This window comes from Tasmannia lanceolata, unplaced genomic scaffold (assembly GCF_043159265.1).
Source record: "Tasmannia lanceolata isolate RefF3 unplaced genomic scaffold, GAP_Taslan_0.1 ptg000012l, whole genome shotgun sequence".
Lineage (NCBI taxonomy): Eukaryota > Viridiplantae > Streptophyta > Magnoliopsida > Canellales > Winteraceae > Tasmannia > Tasmannia lanceolata.
In genome coordinates this window covers 17648061-17670261 of record NW_027518689.1, presented here as the reverse complement: position 1 = coordinate 17670261, position 22201 = coordinate 17648061, and the positions used below count along the sequence as shown (strand labels likewise).

General features: G+C 39.7%; 1 pseudogene; it reads right to left on the bottom strand.

The window, feature by feature from the left end:
• Nucleotides 1-22201, bottom strand: part of LOC143888588 (U3 small nucleolar RNA-associated protein 20-like) — a 137151-nt pseudogene that overhangs the window by 58195 nt on the left and 56755 nt on the right.

Sequence of the window (22201 nt, the reverse complement as noted above, 5' to 3'; positions counted from 1 at the left end):
ACGATGACACAGATTTACTAAAAGCACTACCTTATACACGCCTTGATCCACAAACAAACCTGAAAAGTTCGAAGGGGAGAAACAGATCCTATGCTTTGATAATGGAGCAAACTCACCTTCTCAATTTTTATTTAACTAGCTGTCAAAGTAGTACAATTACCAAAATGATGTCATAAGGCAAAGATAAGAGGAGTTCGACCTAATATCAAAACATTGTAGTGCCAATATCAGCGAAAATAATAAATTGCAGATTACAATTATAAATAGTGAGAGAACAATGGCTGAAAGAAAAATTAGCACCTGCCTCTTGGTTTCATTGAACATAGGGACTGAAACAAAAAGTCCCAGCTGTGTCAGTTATGGGTTGAAATTAAACATACAATCAACATTTAAAAGTTAAAACAAATCAAAAATTAGAGTGTGAACAATGAGTACTACTACTAAAAAATCATATGAGACAATCTGTTCTGTAACATCGACGACTTCTTCAACTTCCACTTCTTTGGCTTCATATTCTTCCTCTTCATCACTAGCTTCGCCATCTCATGCAACTGTCTCTAGTGCTTCTCCCATCTCTCCCATTCTTCCTGCAACTTCCGCTTCTCCCGATCCTGCTCACTCAGAAGCTTGCTATTGAAGGAGCAGATGTTGAAGCCAATTTTCATCCACGACTTCTTCAAGTTGCCACTAACGCTGAAGAGAGCCAGGAATTGGAACAAGGCTTACCTGCAAACAAGCACAATTATCATAATGAACAAGTAAAACATTTTGATGTTTCCCAATTGTTTGAAAAATATCCACTCACCCTAGCAGGTTGATTTTCGCCACCTACTTCTGGAACGAAGAGAGCAAGTATCGAATCAGCTGGCAACCAATCGAAGTCTAATACATGTACAACCAACAACAATGTCTCCCAGGTAAGAATGTCAACAACTTATAGGGATACTGTCCCATAGACCCCATTCAACATTTCTGAAAGTAGCGAAGCTCGCATAGCCGTAATATCTTTCTGGGTGAAATCGAGGCTAGCGTCACGAGTAATGTATTCCATCTCTTTCAAAATGAACAGCCTGCAGTCGTGGCTGCAAAACATGAAGAATATATGCAACAATAAGAATTAATCATTTACGGAGGTTTCGTAAACTGAAGTAATTGCACGTAATATACCTGTTACCTTGTATGGGCCGATCGGCCACTACATCAATGGGGAATGCACTTATATCAATGTCTTTCACCCTTCTGAACCATTGAACAAGGTAATCGACCTACAAATCAATAATTCCGTACGTTAGGGCAGTAGTCAGCACAAATTAATTAATAATTGGCCTACGAATCAAGTTTAGAGTAGTACTCACAAGGGGTTGCACCCTTCTAGAATCCGTGCAAGCGACTAGAGAATCGTAAAGAAGGAAGGTACGATGCCCCATATCCAACACTAGAAGAACCCAATGAACCATATCTATGTTAATTGGAATGAGTACTTTTCGTATCTCTTGAAGTGGGATAATCTGTAGACGATTTACGAACTGGAACATGCATCGGGACGTTCACATCTTTCGTCAAGTATAAGTTGCTGCAACCAGAAAAAGAAATGTTAGAATTGCCCGCAGCTTCAAAAACAAAAACCATTACTTATAAGTGAATTTAATCTCACAGGTAGATGGGTAGTAAGGCAAATGCATGCTCCCTTTTGTTTTGTTCGTAAACATTCGTCCCGCAAGTTCAAGTAATCCATATATACATTAACAATCTACAGAACAGACCATAGGTCAACGAGAAGGAATTTAAGAAGATATGTGTAGCAACACATTATTCACTCTTTACGTTACTAAGTGAACCATATAACATCTTACCGGAGATGATAACCACCCTCTATGATCGGTTAGTATAAGCAAGTCTTCTTTACACATGTGGTACCCATCACTGTGAATGACTCTGTCACTGCAAATCCAGTAAAAAGTCATCTACCTTTATGGACCTTTGCTCATATAATTGTACTAAAACAACCTATCTATGAAATTAATCAGAGAAATTAGAATTCCAAAACAATCTAGGTTGTACGAAAATTTACCTAGGTTGTAATGCTGCTAATGCATCCACCTTCATCGCTGCAGGCCTGGTGACATTGCGAAGAGCATAAATGCTTTTCCGCTTGCTTATGACAAACGGTGAACTGAGTGCTCTACTAGGTTGTAACCTCCTTCGACGTTGCTTCACATTTTTTTCAATGCTCCCAATCAGTTTGTTATCTTCTTTCTTATTTGATTTCTTACTCTGACTGGGGTTCAAATCAGGACTGTCAAGCAAGATAACCATATTAGCTGCAGCATCCCTGACATCCCGAGTAATTAGGCTATCAATAGAGATATGTTCTACGCTATCATCAACTAAATATTTCCCCATATCATCTACAAAAACCCCATCCCCTACTTCCCTCTTGGCAGTCACTATCTAAGCATCCCCATCCTTATTTTCGGCCTCTCCTTCCCTCTTTCTCATTATTTTCGTTGGGATATCATTCCCTAACTCCAAACCTTCCCTCTTTCTCGAATCTCTCCCGAACAAATGAGTTTTTATCTCCCTCATTTCATGTTCAACTTTGGTTATCCACTCCAACAATGATCTCTTTGTAACAGATTCATCTACTTCGGACTTCTCATGTGCCCTACTTCCTCTCCTACTCCTCCTCCTTCTTTCCATCCCCTGCTCTGCTGCAGTTGGCGCCATTGAATCCCCCACTACAGGCACAATTGGACCCATGCCATCCCCCACTGACCTCTTTGTAACGGATTCATGTACCTCAGACTTCCCATGTTCCCCTCTTCCTCTCCTACTTCTCCTCCTTCGTTCCCTCCTATGATATGTCGCAATTGGCCTCATTGGATCCCTCAGTACATGCACAGTTGGACCCATGCAATCCCCCACTACAACCACAATTGAACCGACTGAATCGCAAGGAATACTAGCATCGTCGTGTTGATCATCAACTCGAAGTAGAGATTTTTCCCTTGCCATAGCTTCGACCCTCCTAACCACCTGGAATACATTCCATATTATTAATTAGAAATACGACTGTAAAAATAACACGAAAGACATACAACGACCAACATGCATTATACTCTCACCTTTGAGGCTTTCACCGTCCCATGAAGAATACAGTTAATTAACTGTTGATGCTCCATCTTCTTCGTATTCATCTGAGCAGTCCACTTAAATAGACGCGGATACGCATCAGGACAATTAGGTGCCCATAACATGGTATGCTCAAATAGCCATACCTGATATCAAACTAGATTAGATCCGCATAAGATAGAAACAAAAAACTATATGCAATGAATGGAAAATTACCTGTAAAAGGATAGAGCAACCCAATATATGTCCCTTTCCACGGAGTGCAGCATGTGAATCTAATGATCTGACCAAGAACTCATGAACGGATAAGCCCATGCAACATTTCCTATAGTCTGCAGATCAATATACGGGAAGAGGCAAGAACATGCCTTCTGGTCCCTCTGCGCAAACAAGATAGTGCTGCAGAATAACAATATCAAATGCTTCACAGTAGACTTCACGAAGTCTTCTTCGTCTGAATCCATATCGGCATGAATAACCTTGACCACCTCGTCAAAGGTGGCGGTTGGAGCCCCAAACCTCCAACCATCCACAGTATCCCTGCTAGACCAATCTAATTACGGCCTTTCCCCAATCATACTTAAACCTAATATTTTCGCTACATCACTAACTAGAAATGGGAGTACAATGCCGCTCAAACGAAATGCTTTCTATTTGGGATCCCATTTATTTACCAATGTCGTCAAAATCTTCTTCCGCAACTCCACATCTTCGAGGCCCTCATGCAGAATCAAATCTGTAAATGGGGTCTCCTTTATGAAATCCCTATGCGCATCCCGTAACCGAATCTTTTTTAGGGACTCGTGAAAGCGTGACAGACAGCATAGACATATTTCGCCTGCAAAAAATGGCACTATTAAACAGTTGAGGTAGAAACACTAGGAGATGAAAGCTGAAAATAGAACAGTTACTCACCATGACGAAGATGCAAATAATTGATGGGAAAGATCAACAATTTTCTTAACTTGGTCTGTATCTGTCGAAACCAGCAACAATCACTTCAAACACAATATTAGTCTATTCAAACACAATATTACTCCATTGAACAACAAGGATAGAGAAACCATATGTAATCACTTGAAACAACACAGGGCTCCCCAAGTAACTTCAAACAACCATACATAAAGATTATCAACACCAAATATGACAACCGTAGCTAATCCCTTCAAATTTAAACAATCAAACATCGCTTCAAACAACATACGGCTCCCCAACTAATAGCAACTATAACAAACCGTACAAGACTCATGCTAAACCATTCAAACTTAAACCACCAAAAATCACTTAAAACAACCATAGCTATATAGATACTTGAATCAAATTCATAACAACCATCAGAAACATACCATGCAAGCAAGACATAGAAATAGAACCATACTAACATATCATCCATCCATCCATAATAACATATGAAACCCGTATATAATATAACATCCATCAATCCATAATATCAACCACAACAACCATAATAACATACGATCCATATACATGCCAAAAACAGTAAACAAAAAAAAATTTGCACAGCAACGGTCTAATGATCTGGGGGCAACAGACGGCGGACCAAGTTGGTGAGTGGAAAAACCTGCTCCGTGACTGAGGTGACCGCTGTGCCGTAGTCCTGGTGGAGGGAGGTCACTGCCGTGGCGTAGTCCTGGCGGAGGGTTGAAACCTCGGTGCGTAGCCCAGTAAAAGCTTGCTAAGTCGCCAATTGGTCCTGATGATGGGATTCTAGAAGCTGATGAATCGCGGTAAACTGCCCGTCAAGGTACTGACGATGTGCATGATGCTCCTGCGCAACAAACTCCTGTGATGCAAAACGCTGACCCGGCTGACGAGGAGGGGGAGCAGGGCCCTGTATATTAAGCCACATAGCCTTTATAGTTTTAGCATTGAATATAGTAGAGGTACTAAGGCGTTCTTCACCACTTTGTATCAACATCTCATGGTTGAAGACATGCGTGAGAAGCATCCCGAATGGTAGACTAGCCAAGGCCTTCGTCCTCGTGTCCTCCATGAACCTAAGGAGGATATAGCCAAGGTGAAGGGCCGTGCCGCGAAGAAGTCGGTGCATAATAAAAGCCTCAAAAGGCCGGACCATGTCAGCATTGCCTCCACGAGGCATGATATTGCTCGTCAAAATCTTGTGTAGGACTTTGCACATAGGGCTGAGGGAATTGTACGATATGTTGGTTGACCCGTCAGTAGGTGGGCTTTCGCAACCAAGCTCCCCATAGGCGGCAACCGGATCATGTATACAGGCACTAATGTCATCCATATTACCGGGCCAAAAGTAGATTTCGTCGCCTGTGGTGGGAAGAGAGACAACTTCACAAAACTTTTCAAGTGTCATATGGATGGTTTTATTGTTTACTCTGGATTGGAACACCTTCAAATCTCTGTCGAATCTGTAATTGGCATAGAATTGCTTCACGAGAGTCGGGTGAGTCACAGTGAATTTCGAGAAAATTGACCCATCCAAAGGCCAGAAATAAGGGTTTCACATTAAAAACTTCGACATCTTTAAAAATGACTTTCCTACTCGGAGTATGCCCTTCGTTTCTATACGACCGAGGGACCCAACCTCTACATCTTCATCCTCATTGCCCATTTCCTCGTCAGAGGCAGGAAGACTAAGGGAGGGCTCACGGATAGCCTTCCCACGCCGTTTGCGGGTGGAAGACCCTTCATCTACATTCACATTCTTCTTTCTTTGCTTCGCGCGCCGCATGACTATAGGGGTTTTGGCTTAGGTGCTTAGTGGGGTTCACAAAGTAAAAAGGGAGCCGCTTCTGGTCCTTATCTGCAGAAAGCAGGAGAATAAACTTGGAGGGGAAGATACTTCAAGTAGAAGATAGTTGAAAAGTTGAAAATAAAGATACTTCGAAGAAAACCATGTTTCAGATAGTTCGTACACAACCCACTATTTAGAGACTTCGAACCACTTTAAACCAATGTTAGGATAGAGGAACTATGGAACCACATATTAGAAAGTTCACAAATACGATAATTGGAACCACATATTAGAAAGTTCAAACCACAATAACTGGATAGAGGAACTACGGAACCACAAAATAGACAATTTCAACCAATATTACTGGATACAGGGTCCATGGAATACTGGTTCCAACTTGGGCAGAATATGTGGTTTCATGGATCCAACTTCCATGGAATAACGGTTCTAACTTTCAAACCCCTAATTGAAACCCTTCAAACACATTCAAAACATTGCAACCATTGAAAAGCATTGAAAACCATGTAAACCCCAAATGAAACCCTTCAAACCATTGAAAACCTAAATGCAACCATTGAAACCCTAAATGAAACCAGCCAAACCATTGAAACCATAAATGCGACCATAAACCATTGAAACCCTTTGAAACCAAAAATTAAACTATTGAAACCCTTTGGAACCAAAAATGGTTCCAACTATATACAAAAAAAGAAACCAAAGATGAACCCATTGAAAAATGTCGAAATAGAGGATCCTTGTTACGTGCAGAATCTGTAGCAGTTATTTAGTTATTTTCTTTTCTGTTAAGTGTATGTAGGGTCAGTCCCATATATGTAATGGAGTTGGTTTTGAGTCATTGTGGTGTCAGTTATGAAGTCCTGTTACTAGTACGTAGACTCAGTTGTGGAGTTGTGGTAGTTGTCATTTGGAGAATTGTATTGTACTTAAACTCTTTTGTCATGAATGAAAGGCAGACAACTTTCTTCTCCTAAAAAGTATACTCTTTCCTGTAGGTTGGCTCCCTCGAAGCAGTCATTTTTCACGATAGGAAAATCCAACAGAAAGAATGTAACAGATTTGGTATCAGAGCTAAACGGTTCTGGTATGGCGGACGGAACCCGCTTAAAGAAATTGGATGAGCCAATCACACAATTGAAGGAGACCACCATGAAAATACAGGGGGACTCTACAGCTTCAACTGATGAATGATTTCCTTCAAAGATTTTCTACACTAGACTCCACGTACGAACAGCTTACATGAGAGCCTTTTCAAGATAGAGCGGAGGATTCAAACCGCCAATCCGTGAATAGGCAAACCGCGAGTTCACCAACTGATGGGAGTGGGGGGATCCAAACGCGGTCTACCAGGCTGGACTTTCCTCGGTTCGAAGGCGCGGATCCATCAGGGTGGGTTTATCATGCGGAACAGTTCTTCCGTTATAATCAAACACCCCCCAATAAAAAGTTGCAACTAGCTTCTTTCCATTTAGAAGGAAAGGGGCTACAATGGTTCCGATGGATGGAAAAAAGCAGAGCTCTTACAGATTGGGACTCTTTCTCCAAAGCTCTTCAGGTTCGATTTGGGCCGACAGAGTATGAAGATCCTACAACAGCGCTTGCTAAATTGCTTCAGACCACAAGCGTATCTGAGTACGAAATAGAATTTGAAGCGCTCGCGAACCGCACCGAAGGTTTGAACCAGTCATTTATGATAAGTTGCTTCATTGGTGGTCTTAAGGATGAAATTCGCTTGGACGTCCAGATGTTTCGACCACTTTCCCTCTCAGCTGCCTTAAGATTGGCTCGATTACAAGAGGAAAAGATGATAGCCCGTCGCCTGTGAGCCCAAATTGAAGGAAGCAGAGGCTCTTTATCAACCGGTGCATTGCTCCCTAAACCTTCTTCACCACCAATTAAACGGCTTACCCAAGCTGAGCTGAAGGATCGACGTGATCGGGGACTTTGCTATAATTGTGATTAGAAAAACTCACCCGGACATCGATGTAAAACTCAAAAACTTTTTCTACTTGATGGTGCTGATCCGGAGGAACCTTTACTGGAGGAAGTGGAAGGAGATGCCAATTTCAAACCCATTGATGCAGCAAATGTTGAAGGAGATCCGATCCCCAAAATTTCACTACATGCCATTGCGGGTGCACCAACGCCTCAAACTATGAGACTGAAGGGTGTTATTGGTCAACATCAAATGGTGGTTTTGATTGACTCCAGCAGTACACATAACTTTCTTGATCCGAGTATTGCTCGTAAGGTGGGACTACCAATTAGTTCGGGTGGCCACTTCAGGGTGATGGTGGCGAATGGAGAAAAGCTTGCAAGTGAAGGCTGTTGTTTGGGAGTTACTATAATCATACAAGGTTTTCCCATAACTACTGATTTTTATTTATTACAATTACGAGGTTGTCATGTGGTTCTTGGAGCCCATTGGTTGAGGACCCTTGGCCCAATCTTGTGGGATTTTGCTAATCTCTCTATGCAATTTACAATTGATGGGAAGAGTCACCAATTTAAGGGTGAGGTGACAAAAGAGCTAACTGTCATTAGTGGGGATGGCATCAAGAAGGCTTCTAAAACTGAAACAAGAGCAGTACTTCTCCAATTATTTAGTGTGAAGGGGAGTTTGCCGCAAGTATATCCCAACTCATATCTCAAGACATTGCTGGCTAAATTCCAAGATGTCTTTGGAGAACCAAAAGGACTACCACCTCAACGCCAAATGACTACATATTTCCTTTGCTTAATGGAACTCAGCCAATCAGTGTTAGGCCATATAGATACCCTCATTGTCAGAAATTAGAAATTGAGAAGTTAGTAAGAGAGATGATACAGCATGGTATAGTTCGACCAAGCGAAAGCCCCTTTTCCTCACCTGTCTTGCTAGTGAGAAAAAGTGACGGAAGCTAGCGTATGTGCGTGGATTATCGTTCTCTCAATCAGGCTACTGTCAAAGACAAGTTCCTTGTAATGTCCTTTGGGCTCACCAATGCACCATCAACTTTTCAAGGTTTGATGAACGAGGTATTCAAACCCTACCTACGCAAGTTTATTCTCGTTTTCTTTGACGACATACTTGTGTAAAGCCAATCATGGGATGCACACCTTTTACCTTAGAGTTATTAAGATCTCACAAGCTCTATGCAAAGGAGTCTAAATGTAGGTTCGGTTGTGACAAAGTGGAGTACCTTGGTCATGTAATATCAAGAGAAGGAGTACCTGCTGACCCAAACAAGATTTCTTGCATACTTAGTTGGCCTTTACCTACTTCAACTAAAGCATTACGCGGGTTTTTGGGGTTAAGTGGGTATTATCAGAAATTTATAAGGGATTATGGTAAAATCGCAGCACCTTTGACAGCTATGCTAAAGAAGGATTCTTTCAAATGGTCCGATGTAGCAAGGGAAGCTTTTGAAAACCTCAAAAAGGCAATGGCTGAACCCCCAGTGTTAGCTCTATCCAACTTCTCCAAACCTTTCACCATTGAGTGTGATGCTTCAAGAAAAGGGGTCGGTGGTGTCCTCATGCAAGAAGGGAGGCCATTGGCCTTCTTCAGTCAACCCAGTATTTTCTTTTCATGTCTCTTTGCTCAAGAAGAAGTTGGGAGAGAGCATTCCAACCCAGACCTCGCTGCCACCAGTTACTGATGAGAGATTAATCCAACCTCAACCTGAAATCATCTTAGATCGTCGAGTTCTGAAGCGTGGGAATCGATCCATGACCGAAGTGCTACTGAAATGGCAAGGAGCTGAAGTTGAAAATGCAACCTGGGAGCGCTACCATGATCTATGTCAGATTCAAACCTTGAGGACAAGGTTGCTTGAAGTGGAGGAGAGTGTTACGTGCACAATCTGTAGCAGTTATTTAGTTATTTTCTTTTCTGTTATGTGTCTGTAGGGTCAGTCCCATGTATGTAATGGAGTTGGTTTTGACTCATTGTGGTGTCAGTTATGGAGTCCTGTTACTAGTACGTGGAGTCAGTTTTGGTAGTTGTCATTTCGAGAATTGAATTGTAGTTAAACTCTTTTCTCATGAATGAAAGACATACAACTTTCTTCTTCTAAAAAGTATACTCTTTCCTGGAGGTTGGCTCCCTCGAAGTAGCCATTTTTCACCATAGGAAAATCCAAGAGAAAGAACGTAACAATCCTTCGAACCACAAATATGAGGGTTCGAACCAGAAGTTACATAGTTAGAACCACAATTGAACCTAAATTGACAATTGAGATAATTATTTCCACAGAAGGAACAATAGGAACCACTATTTTAGGAACAATAAGAACCACTATTTTCAGACTTCGACCCACTTCAAACACAGTATTAGACAGTTGGAATCAAAATCACTGCTTACAAGGATCCTTGGAACCATACTTACTGGTTTCAAGGGTTCTACAGTCTCAAAAATCCCAAAAATAATGGTTCTGCCTCTTTCCCTTCTGTCAAAAGAGTGCAAAACAAAATCGATAACGGCCCTTCTGCCAACAAAATCAAATGACACAATTTGAAAACAAAAATAAAACCCTTGGCCACCAAAATGAAACCCTTAAAAACCTAAAAATCCTGAATGAAATCCTAACAAACCACAATTACACCTTTCATAACAAATGGAACCCTTTGGAACCCTAAATGAAACCCTTGAAAACATAGAAACCCTTGAAAACATAGAAACCCTAAATTAAATCCTTCGAAACCATAGTCAAATACATGGAAACTAAGAAAAAATTTTGTTTCTAAAATATATTTCTTTCATTCCATCCAAATCCTAAAAAAATGAAAATCAACAAAATCTAACCCTTTCCAAACCATTTCAAACCATTGATAACCTACAAATCAACTGAAACCCTTTGAAACCTTAACACAGGAACTAATTATAGCTTTATACAATTTCAATAATGGTTCCAACTATTTCATATCCAAGCCCCCAACAAGAAAACCCAAAAAATCAACCCTAGATTAAATGCTTTAAAAATAACCTTGGGAGAGTTGAAGTAGTGGGATTAAATGGTTTAAAAATAACCTTGGGAGAGTTGAAGTAGTGGTTTTCACAAGAGGAGCTACACTTTCCGGCGAGGAGCGAAGCTTTCCGACGCCGACCGAAGCTTTCCGGCCAGAATAGTCACCGTCGGCGAGGTAAAAGGGGGAGAACGAGTGACTACACTTTCTGGCGAGGACCGAAGCTTTCCGACGCCGACCGAAGCTTTCCGGCAAGAATAGTCACCGTCGACGAGGTAAAAGAGGAAGAACGAGTGAAAAAACGAGTGAAAAACCAGAGAAAACGAGTGAAAAAAGGTAAAAGGGGGAGAAAGGGTAAAACGACTGGTTAAAGTGATGGGAGGGTATTTTAGTCATTTTCCATTCCCTACCGTACCTGTGAGCCCTTTTCTCATGAATTTGAAAACCCCACCCTTCATTCACAATATAACGTAAACTTTGCATTTTTTTCATAATTTGCCCTTAAATTTATTATTTTTAATTTATTATTATAAATTCCATAGTTTAAGTTAAATCTAGTAAAGTATTATAATATTTTATTTATCTATGACTTCTATCTTATATCTTGACATGGGATACCAATATCCATATTCGTGTCCTAAACTTTGAAAAATACCGAGTCATATCTCTGTTCCCGTGCTCATATCCGTATCAATATTTGGGCATCATAGGCGAAAGGGAAATGTTATCAGCACTACTGTATTTTGATGATGGCACTCATCACTTTCTTAAAAGTACGGTATGGCCCTCACCATAGGATGATCCAAACCGTCCATTAGATGGGCCACAGCCTAAATAGGTTGTGCCCCAAAAATCATTTCCATAGGTTGATCCTAACCCTCAGATCTATAGAGGGTTAGGATCAACCCTCTTAACATTTAGATTGGAGGGTTAGGATCAACCTATGGAAATGATTTTGGGGGAACAACCTATTTAGGCTGTGGCCCATCTAATCGACGGTTTGGATCATCCTATGGTGCAGGCCATACCGTAAAGTGAGGAGTGAGATCATCAAAATACAGTAGTGCTGATAACATTTCCTTGGGCGAAAATATTCAGTAACAAGAAAGATCTTTTTCCATGTGAGGTTTAGCTGCAATTGCACTAGTTTCATAGTGACAGTCAAGTGATTTTATAATGTTTTAAGAGGGCTAAGGATAGACTAACATATGTTAGTAAGAGGTTTACATGTAGCTGCACAAGTTTCATATTTTCCATGCATGGGGAAAATATGATCAAGAAAATTTAAATGAAAAAGAAGAAACAAATTAGGCAGACTGGTGTTTGTGACAGTCAATTTCGTTTTTTGTTTTTTTTGAAAGAGGTAGCCAAATTATATTAATGAAAAACAAAAGGACCGAGATGGTCCGTACAGAGTTCGAGAAAGTAAAAGAAAAGAGCAAGAACAAAGAAGGGGAGGAAGTGAATCATTGAGTGACAAAGACTACATGGAAACCCCGCCTTAGCAAGACCATCCTCCACCTCATTGGCGGAGCGGCGAACATGGTTGAAGACCACATAGAGGGGTTTCACTAAATCAAACATTTCGTCAAATAAGTTGTCAAATCTTCACGGTGGCTTTTGAGGACCCCTTAGCCATCGTATCACATCCGGTGAGTCCCCTCCACTATCACATTATCAATGCCTTCTCTTGATACGAGTCTCAAGCCTTGGTGCACTACCCGTACCTCGGCTTCTGTAGCATCTGACTCACCTAGAGGACCTGCAAAAGCCCAAAATACCTGCCCCAGTTCATTTCTTAGAACTCCCCCAATTCCAACAGGACCCGGGTTCCCCATGCTAGATCCGTCAAAATTGAGTCTGACAGTCAATTTCTTAAACAACACACTCTTTGATTAACTGAATTGTACAATCTCTGAAGTAGCATTTTAGACTTCTAAAGTTCGAAACCACAAAATTCCAGTTATTCTGGGCCCCCCACTAAAGTAACATGTTTTCCAGCCTCTTTTTCAATAATTAAAAAAACACCATCTTTTCCAGCTTAAGCTAAAGTCCTTAACAAGCCACACACACTTTCTGAAGCGGGAGATGACGCAAGCAATAACTTGAGTGATATTTATCAGGTTTCTAAACAATCTATCAACTACACAACAAAAATGTTACTCAAACTGGAAGAAATCAAGATATTTACCTGCGCTGCTGCACTCCACAAATGTTGCTTTTCACCCATATACCACGAGAGACTGTACTCTAGAATGGGAACAAGTGCATGTTGACTAGTACCCCTAATCAAACGTTTTATCGCCGCAGCAACCATGGAATGGACTTTATTGTCATGTTCGTTAGCCAAACGAACTACTAAACGGAGCATTTCGAGCACAGCTTCCCTTCCAGTGGGATGCTCATAACTGCAAAATTTGAAGCCACTATATGACATAAAGAAAATTGAGATTTTATATAGTCTAAAAGCCGATATAGTCTCATATTTTTCAAAAAGTACAGTACACTCCATACCATACGATGATCCAAACCGTCCATTTGATGGGCCCCAACGTAAATGTGTTGTGCCCCCAAAAATCATTTCCATAGGATGATCCCAACCCTCGGATCTATACAGGTTTCCATAATATAAAGTTCCTCCATAGATCGGAGGGCTAGGATCATCCTATGGAAATGATTTTTTTGGGCACAAACTATCTACATTGTGGCCCATCAAATGCACAGTTTGGACTATCCTATGGTGTACGCCGTGAGTATTTTATGAAAAATACTGGACTACACGGTCTTACATCATATAAAAACTCTAGAAAATTAACTAGGAAAAGAAATCTGTGAATAGCAAAAACACTTGCCTCAGGTTCACAAGCAAGAAGTCCAGATGTTGTTGCAAGCGTTTATAAGAGAGACGATAGTCCAGCAAGAATTGTAATAGAATTTGACTACACTTCTTGCGAATAGGTTCTATTTGACTTGTCACCATTAATTCTGCAACTCGGGTAACAACGTCATAGACTTCATGAACTACAAGTTTCCGGCCAACTATCGCCTTTAAAAGGGAAAAGGGCAATGAAGGAAGGGTTAGCTTCAAGATCAACAAATAGTGGAAACTGGATAAGCATATGTAGTTGATCATTCGAAAGCGAGATCCTAGTACTCTGCAGAAGTACTGTTAGCAATTTTAGACAGGAACAAATTAAAGGACTGCTAGGGCTCCCTAAATTTTGGGCAAAATCCAAAAGCGAAGTCTTGATATTATCAGCCTGGGCTTCAAGGGATGGCAGAGGCAGTCTTAACAATGAAACAAGACATTTAACAGCTGACGATATGATACCTTCATACTTGGAACTCAGACAGTTTCCCAACAGTCCAACAAAGGGATCCAACATTGATAACAATTGCTCATCTTTCTTGTCCAACTTTATATTCTTCAAACGATTATGCAACACGCCAAGGGCAAAGTATGTAATAAGATGAGAACTTTGTACTTCACGATTACTTTTTTTATCGACCATAATCATTGACGGGTCTTTACCATGCAGATTTTCCTTTGGGATACCATCTTGAATGAGACCAAAGACAAAAACAAATACGTCTGTCTGGTCCACAGAAGGATTGATCTCAATGCCCTCGGCTATATGATGTAACATTGTCTCAAGTTTAGCTTTTATTTTAGGAGTGAGATGCTTTTGCAGATGAGCTTTAATGGGTGAAAGCAATTTCAAAGAATGAGTTTTGAAGGTAATGCTCTGAGCAATAAGTTTCAATGTATCAAAAGACTTTATCTTCCTAGTCTCTTTCATTTTCGAAGCAATTTTCTTGACCTCTTTCTCCTCGGCAACATCACCAAGAATATCATTCTCCGCTACTGAAAGGAGATCTTCCATACAGTAATCCAGCTTTCCATTGCAATGATTTGAAAGAGTTTTTGATAATATGAAATTGAGACTATATCCCAATACATGCATTTCAAATCCTCTTTTCAAGGTAGTTTTCATAACTTTAACTATGAAATGCAAGTATTCAAGTCCAAGCTCCTTGGTACCCGCCGCCAAAGCTGACCTGGCATCATCACGTATACTTTTTTTTTTGAAATAGCGATTTGCATTAATAAGAAAAAGTGACAAGGGAGCACCCGAGAAGGGGCAACCCAGAGAACAAAAACAAGAAAGAAGAACCAGAGAAGAAGAAGAAAAGATACAATAAAAATAACAAGATTATCTTATGGGGGAAGATGATCGAACCAGAGAATACTCTCCCTCTCAACTCCCTGCTTGGCTAACCCATCCGCCTTTTCGTTTGCCGACCTCCAAACGTGATTAAAGACAATAGCCGAACCTGCAACAAAATCCTCAATTTCATCAAATAACGCCAAAAATCTCCAAGAAGGAGCTACACCACCCTTCAACCACCGAATGACATTCAATGAATCCCCTTCAACAATGATATGGTCTAATACTTCTCTACTCAACTTCTTGATCCCAAAATAGGCAGCTTTAACTTCCGCCTTAGAAGAATCACACACACCAATAGGACCCGAAAAAGCCCAAAGAATCTCATCAAACTCATCACGGCAAAGACCGCCCACCCCCGCTGTACCCGGGTTTCCAAAACAAGCACCATCAAAGTTGATTTTCAACATTCCTAGCATCGGAGGCTCCCATCTTTGGACTATGTTAATTTTCCTCTCAGTACTAAAGCACACTTCCCTCCAATGTTCCAAAAGATCAAAGGCCGATACAAAAAGAAAGAATGGAAGACATCTAACCCATGATATGACCAATGCTATAATCCGCATGTACAAATAATAAGGTGATTTGGCCAAACCCTCAAACACCCTAGAGTTTCTTTCCTTCCAAACCACCCACCACGTAGCTAGCAAACACACATTCCACAATAATTTTCCTCTCTTTTTCCATGGCATAAACCCCCACATACTCAAAAGATTCTGAATAGTTCTAGGGAAGACCCAAGTGATTCCAAACCTCAGAAAGATACATCTCCATATGATCCTAGTGAAAGAACAGCGCATAAACAAATGATCCACAGATTCCCCATCATTAAGACAAAGAGGGCAGTGATCAATTAGCAACAACCCACGGTTTCTCAAGAAGATAATGGTTTGTATCCTTTGACGACAAACGGCCCAACCGAAGATACTAACCCGAGGTGGGCAATGAAAATTCCATACCTTGGCAGAAAATGCAGGAATAGAAGGAGGCATCAAACCATTATAAAAAGATTTGACAGAGAAAATGCCGGATGATTCCACTGTCCATATTCTTTTGTCTTGACCCCCACGTTTTACATGGAACTTATTAAGGAGAAAATAAATATCATAAGTTTTTCCCACATCTACATAACTTCATGAGAAATATCCATAATCCCATTTTAGCAACATTACTAACCAGAATTTAGAGGCCTCTTTGCTAAAACGGAAAGCATAATGTCAAGGAATAGCCTTGCTGACTGAGGTTCCTTTATGTACTTTGGCAATAGTTTGAAAATCCTAAGCTCTGTCTTTCCAGGTTTTCTAGTGCCCAGTTAAGACAAATCAGAAGGGAATGCAATCAGCAAAAATTTTCTTCCCCAGAAATTATGGAGAGATATTAGTAAGGGAAATGCCATCCAAGTTCAAATATAGAAAAAAAAAAAAAAATATAGCACATGCACAGGAAAAAAAAAGCCGTACCTCTGTTTCCCCTTGTGGGAAATAAAAAGATCATGCAAATTGAGGATGAGTGCCTCAAGGTGTGGCACTAACACTCATTTTATAGCACAATCGTCTTCATTTTCCAAATCATTATCCAGATTCAGAAGGTTCTCAATGAAAATAAGCACATAATTTATGATAGCATCAGAGGCAGTCCTCACTGTTAGAATTGAAAATACAGTAGGGACAAGATTTTCCTCCCTATCCAAGAGAGAGACAAGGGCGGGGCTTCTACTCATAGCCAAAAAACATGAGAATAAAGAACTTGCTTTCTCACTACTAGAACCCTCCTGCTTAAAACTGTCAACTAATGGCTTTACTGACACAAAGAAGATGTCCCAGATGTGGGAATCAAAATCATGATGCTCATACTTATTGAGAACAAATGAAACAATCTTGAGGCCTAAAGATCTCAAATCCTTAAATTGCTTTATAGCTGCATTTGTCTGCAATGTAAAACAAAATAGAGTTAGATATCACTTTTCAACCCAATACTCCTAGAATGAAAAGAAAAACATTAGTGTACCCAAAAAAGGGTGACAGGCGAAACCAACACAAAAGGCAACCAGCATATTTTAAATTTCATCCGAAATTCGAAATTTCGGATTTCGGTTGCGACCGAAACCGAAATTTTGCAAAATCCGAAATTTCGGACTCCCAAAGTTCGGAAATTCCACCGAAATTTCAAGAAATAAAAAAAATCCAAAATGATTAATTAATTCCCTTTTTATAGGATTTCTCCGTGTCCGTGTCGACACGCAACACTCGTGTCCGTGTCCACAGATCATAGTTCAAAGGCCATTTGGCAGGTTAATAGGTCGGGCTTTATATTTAGATTGTCTATGACAAAATTTTGTCTTTTTTCTAGTTCCTGCTAATTTCTCGACGACAAAGACCACATAATATAGGATTAAGTCAGCTGGATTAGCCACCTAACCAGTTTTGTCTCCAATCCAGCTTTAAGAACACTGATTGTTGGTATGAAATCAGTGTAGGCAATTTAACTGAAATGATAAATGGCTGCATAATGTCAGTCTCAAAGAAACAACAGCAAACATTTTCGATATTGCATGTAACACTGATGTAGCAATCAATAAAATGATATGTCGGATGGAGTCCTTTAAAATTATAGAAATGTATGGAAACATATACAGAAAAATGGACATTTTAGATGAAATTTCAGGAAGTGCTACAAGAAGGCACATACATAAGCAAAAAAAATCACTTATAAAGGTTTAACAACATCGAACACCTAGTGGAGGCTGGAATGCCAGCAGATGTCTATTATCTAATTCACCCGACCCGAGAGTACCCCTTTTGGTTCTAAGATTAGAAAGTTCTAAACCTAGGAAGTGGTTTTCTAAAATTAGAAAGTTCAAAATGTAAAAAGTGGTTTTCCAAGATTAGAAATTTCTAAATTTAGGAAATGGTTTTCCAAGAAATGAAAATTCTAAATATAGAAAGTGATTTTCTAAGATTAGAAAGTTCTAAACTTAGAAAGTGGTTTCTAAGATTAGAAAGTTCTAAACTTAGAAAGTGGTTTTCTAAGATTGGAAAGTTCTAAATTTAGAAAGTAGTTTTCTTAAGTTAGAAAGTGGTTTCCCAAAATTTAAAAGTTCTAAATTTAGGAAATGGTTTTACGTAATTCATATAAATATTTATATATAATAAATAAAGCACATTTCACATGCAATTCATATAAATATAATTATGAAACACATATTGTAATAAAATACCACAAATACAGTAACAGTTTTGGTTTTGCTAGGTGTTTTTTCGGTATGTGTTTAAGTGGAAATGGAAATGGAAACATTTTGTTCATTTCATGCCAGTTTCAGAGGAAATTTAAATCTATGGCAATAGTAAGTAAAGTTCAGATTGGAGATTTTGAAGACTTTTTAATGTAAGGACATTACTTAGCCCAACTGAAAAAAGTGAATCAGGTTTATCTAGCACAGAATGCAAACACAACCCCCCCACCCCCCGCGGCAATGGAGTGGAAAGTCGTTATCCCTCCTTGAACCGCAGTCATGGTTAAATTTCGAGTGAAAGTGACACGAAACAACAGAAACATTTCTGTTTCTATCCCCATGAAAAACACATAGCAAAACAAAAACTGTAAGTGTATATGCTATACCAATAAGTGTTACATAATTATATTTACACAAACTTTATATAAAATGTGGTGTATGTATTATGTATAAATATTTAAATGTATTAAATGTGAAATGTGGTACGTAATGAATTACAGACATGAGTGATAATGCATGTCAATAGGTGCTTGATGTTTTTAAGCCATTGTAAATCATTTTCTTTTTGCTTATGTGATAACTTTTGGGTGTCTATCCGTGCTTAGTCTAGCACCTCCTGAACTTTCATCTGAAATATACATCATTTGCTTATGTTTCCATACGTTTCCAAGTTTTTCAAGATTTCCACCAAAATTCCTACCCAAAACCAACATGTTTCGATTTCCATCACGATCGAGATGCATACCAAAGCCAAAAGCTTGAAACCCTGCTCTCAGCATTTCACTGGACAGTAAAGGGAGGTAATATCAATACTTGTTTTATCCTTCTGACTTCAGTGAAAAAGACCGCAGATTATATCGCCATCCACTGCAAAATTGGGCAGAATATATGGTCTGCTATCCTCAATTCCTTCAAAGTGAAGTGGAATTTATTTTTTTAATCTGGGAAGAGTTTCCTTCATTGGAAGATTGAAAAGCTAGGAAAACATGACAAAATGTTGTGGAAGAGTTTGCCTTTTGTTGTAATATGGTGCTTAAAGAACGAACGAAAAGATAGAAATTTTTTATTTGAAATCGAATGGACTGGGATTATAATCTCTAGATTCAAGATGAACATTATTCGGTGGGGTATACTAAGGAGGGTAATTGGACATATAAGGTGTTTGAAACTCTTAAAAACAGGTTTATCATAGCTTGGGACAGACCGGTAAAATGGAATTACCCTCCCCCAAATGCTCTCAAGTTGAACTTTTATGGAATTTCAGAAGGTAAACCAGAATTACGCAGGAGTTGGAGGCATCCTTAGGAACGAATTAAGCGATATTTCGATCACGTTTCAGGATCTATCACCACTGACTATTCAAATGCAGATATTATATTTGCATTCAAATCATATCTTGCATAGAGACATTCTCCTTGAGGGTTAGAAAATTACTTCCAACAGATAAGGGACTCATATACACATTGAAGGATATTTAAGCTAGGTCCTTGGAGATTTGCGAATCAAATCTTGCATATCAAAGATATTTTTCCAGTTTGGAGACAAATTATCTCGATCATTCCTAGATCGACTAATGATATGGCTGATGAATTGGATAAACAATGAGTGAACAGACTGGTTATGTTCATATTAGATTTTTTTTCCAATTCCTTGAATTGGTTTTCTTTTTGTTGTTGTTATGTATTTTCGGGGCAGCTCGCCCCTGGTTTAATCAATATATTTACCTTAGAAAAAACTGATCTTTAATTGGTTACAAAATTTCACATATTTGATGCAATGAAAAACATACCGTGATTGGATTTTCTGCCACGCTCTCATGGACAGTCAAATCGCCAGTAGAATGCTTTCTGACAAGAGAACATTCATTGATCTTGGCACTAACAAGGCTCAATGTGCAGCTTTCCAGAATACGAACAACAAAGGCCATCAATATATTAAGAAAAGGTCTAATGCATGACTCATCAAATGTTCTCAAAATATCATCAACTACATGCAAGAACCCATATCTCTTCTTCCAAGAAAGATTTTTTTTATTATCCAATGTGAAACTATTTACAAACTCTTGTGCTTGAAATTCGTCCACTGAGCATTTACATAAGCCCCAAAACCGATCATCAAAACCTTCACTTCTAGAAGCAATGGGTTGTAAGGGCTTCAATAGTAAGGAGAAGAGGAGAGGGAGCTCAATAATATCAAGTTGTGCCAAGAAACAAAGAACTGACCTTCGGTGATTGTGGACCCCGATCCGAGAGAGGCGGCGGGGACGAGCCCCACACGCTAACAATCTCAAGATCATCCACATGAATGGAGAGCTCTACCAAGGAACTCTCGAAATAAGAATGCCTCTCACAGCATGAGTGGCGATATAAGGTGAGATACCTCTCGATTCGGGGACTAGCCCAGATTCGAGGCGTACCTTAAACAAAGAAGAGTCGCCATCCAAGGAAAAAAAGCAAATGGGCCCTGGATCCCATACTATGCTCTGTTGCAACGGATAACCAGAGATATAAAAAGAAGGTTCGTGCCTGGTTACGAATTCGGAAGGTCTAAAGAGCACCTCATCCGCCCAAGTGCAAACACTGGTCTCTTATGCCATTTATTATTGATTTTGAAGAGTTTTGGGCGAAAGTCATATGAAATGGGAACGAATATCTCCGAGAAGACGTCTACCTAATCATGCATGTCTCGGAGACGATTAAAGAACACACTTAAAAAGAAATAAAATAAGTGTCGCCTAAAAAGTAGCTAGGTTATGAATGTCATACCTAATTGGTGTCTGAGTTATGGTGTGCAAACACATGCATGCTACAGCTAAAGGTATAAGATCTGTACATGAAAGTAAGAAAACACAGCAAAACATATAACACAAAATAATCCTATATATGACAGGACGAGACAAATCCTAACTCTAATGCGACTTGACTCGGACCAAGATGGCCGTCCATCCCAGCTGCTCTACGTATCCCGACCTCGGGAAGAATCGGAGTCAATGTAGTTCGATGACCTATTCTAAACTACGATGCCTAACCATCTAGAACCGCTATCCTAGACTCGATCCACTAGACTCGACTGATTTTTTACAGCTTTTTATACAATTGCTTAAATTCAAGTGAATTGTAATTTTTAGGACTCTCTATATGCCCTAACTAATGCAGGTTGATTAGCCTTAAGCTAATGCAAGTGGGTCCTACATCCTATGTGTAACTAGGCTGTGCATCCTAAGGAAAACCATGGGCTGACTATATGCTTCCTAGTCTAGCCATCGGTTCGACTAAATGTCTAACCGATCGACTCGAGGCCTCCTAACTCTAAGGACACTCACACGACAGGACACACCATATCAACAAATCAGGACGGACTCCTAACTCTAAAACACCCTAAATATCTAGGACAGACTCCTAACTCTAGGGGAAGATCTTTTTGAAAAGGTTTTGAAGAGTTTTATATTTTTGGAAGGTTTTGAAATGTTTATTTTTAAAGGTTTGGCTGGACCTAGGATGTGGATCCCAAGCTGCACTACGTACCCTGTTGATAGGGATCAAGCCAACGTAGTTCGGAAAAGATTTTCCTAACTACTCTGAAGGACTCAAGATTTTTTTTTAAAATTTTTTGATTTTTGAAATGTTTTTGTTATTTTTGAGTGTTTTTGAATCAAGGGGACAAAATCCTATCATCATAAGGGTATGACTGAATCCTGATATCCCGCAAAGGTTGGACAGCATCCTATGCTTTGCGGAGGAAATGAACAGAATAACAACTCTGCAAGGGTTGGACAGCATCCTATACCTTGCAGGAGCGGATAAAAACATATGATTTGATGAGAGGTTGGACAAAATCCTAACCCCTATGATGATAGGACTGACTCCTGAAACTGAAAGACTGACTCTTAGCTAAGGAGAGACTCCTATGCTA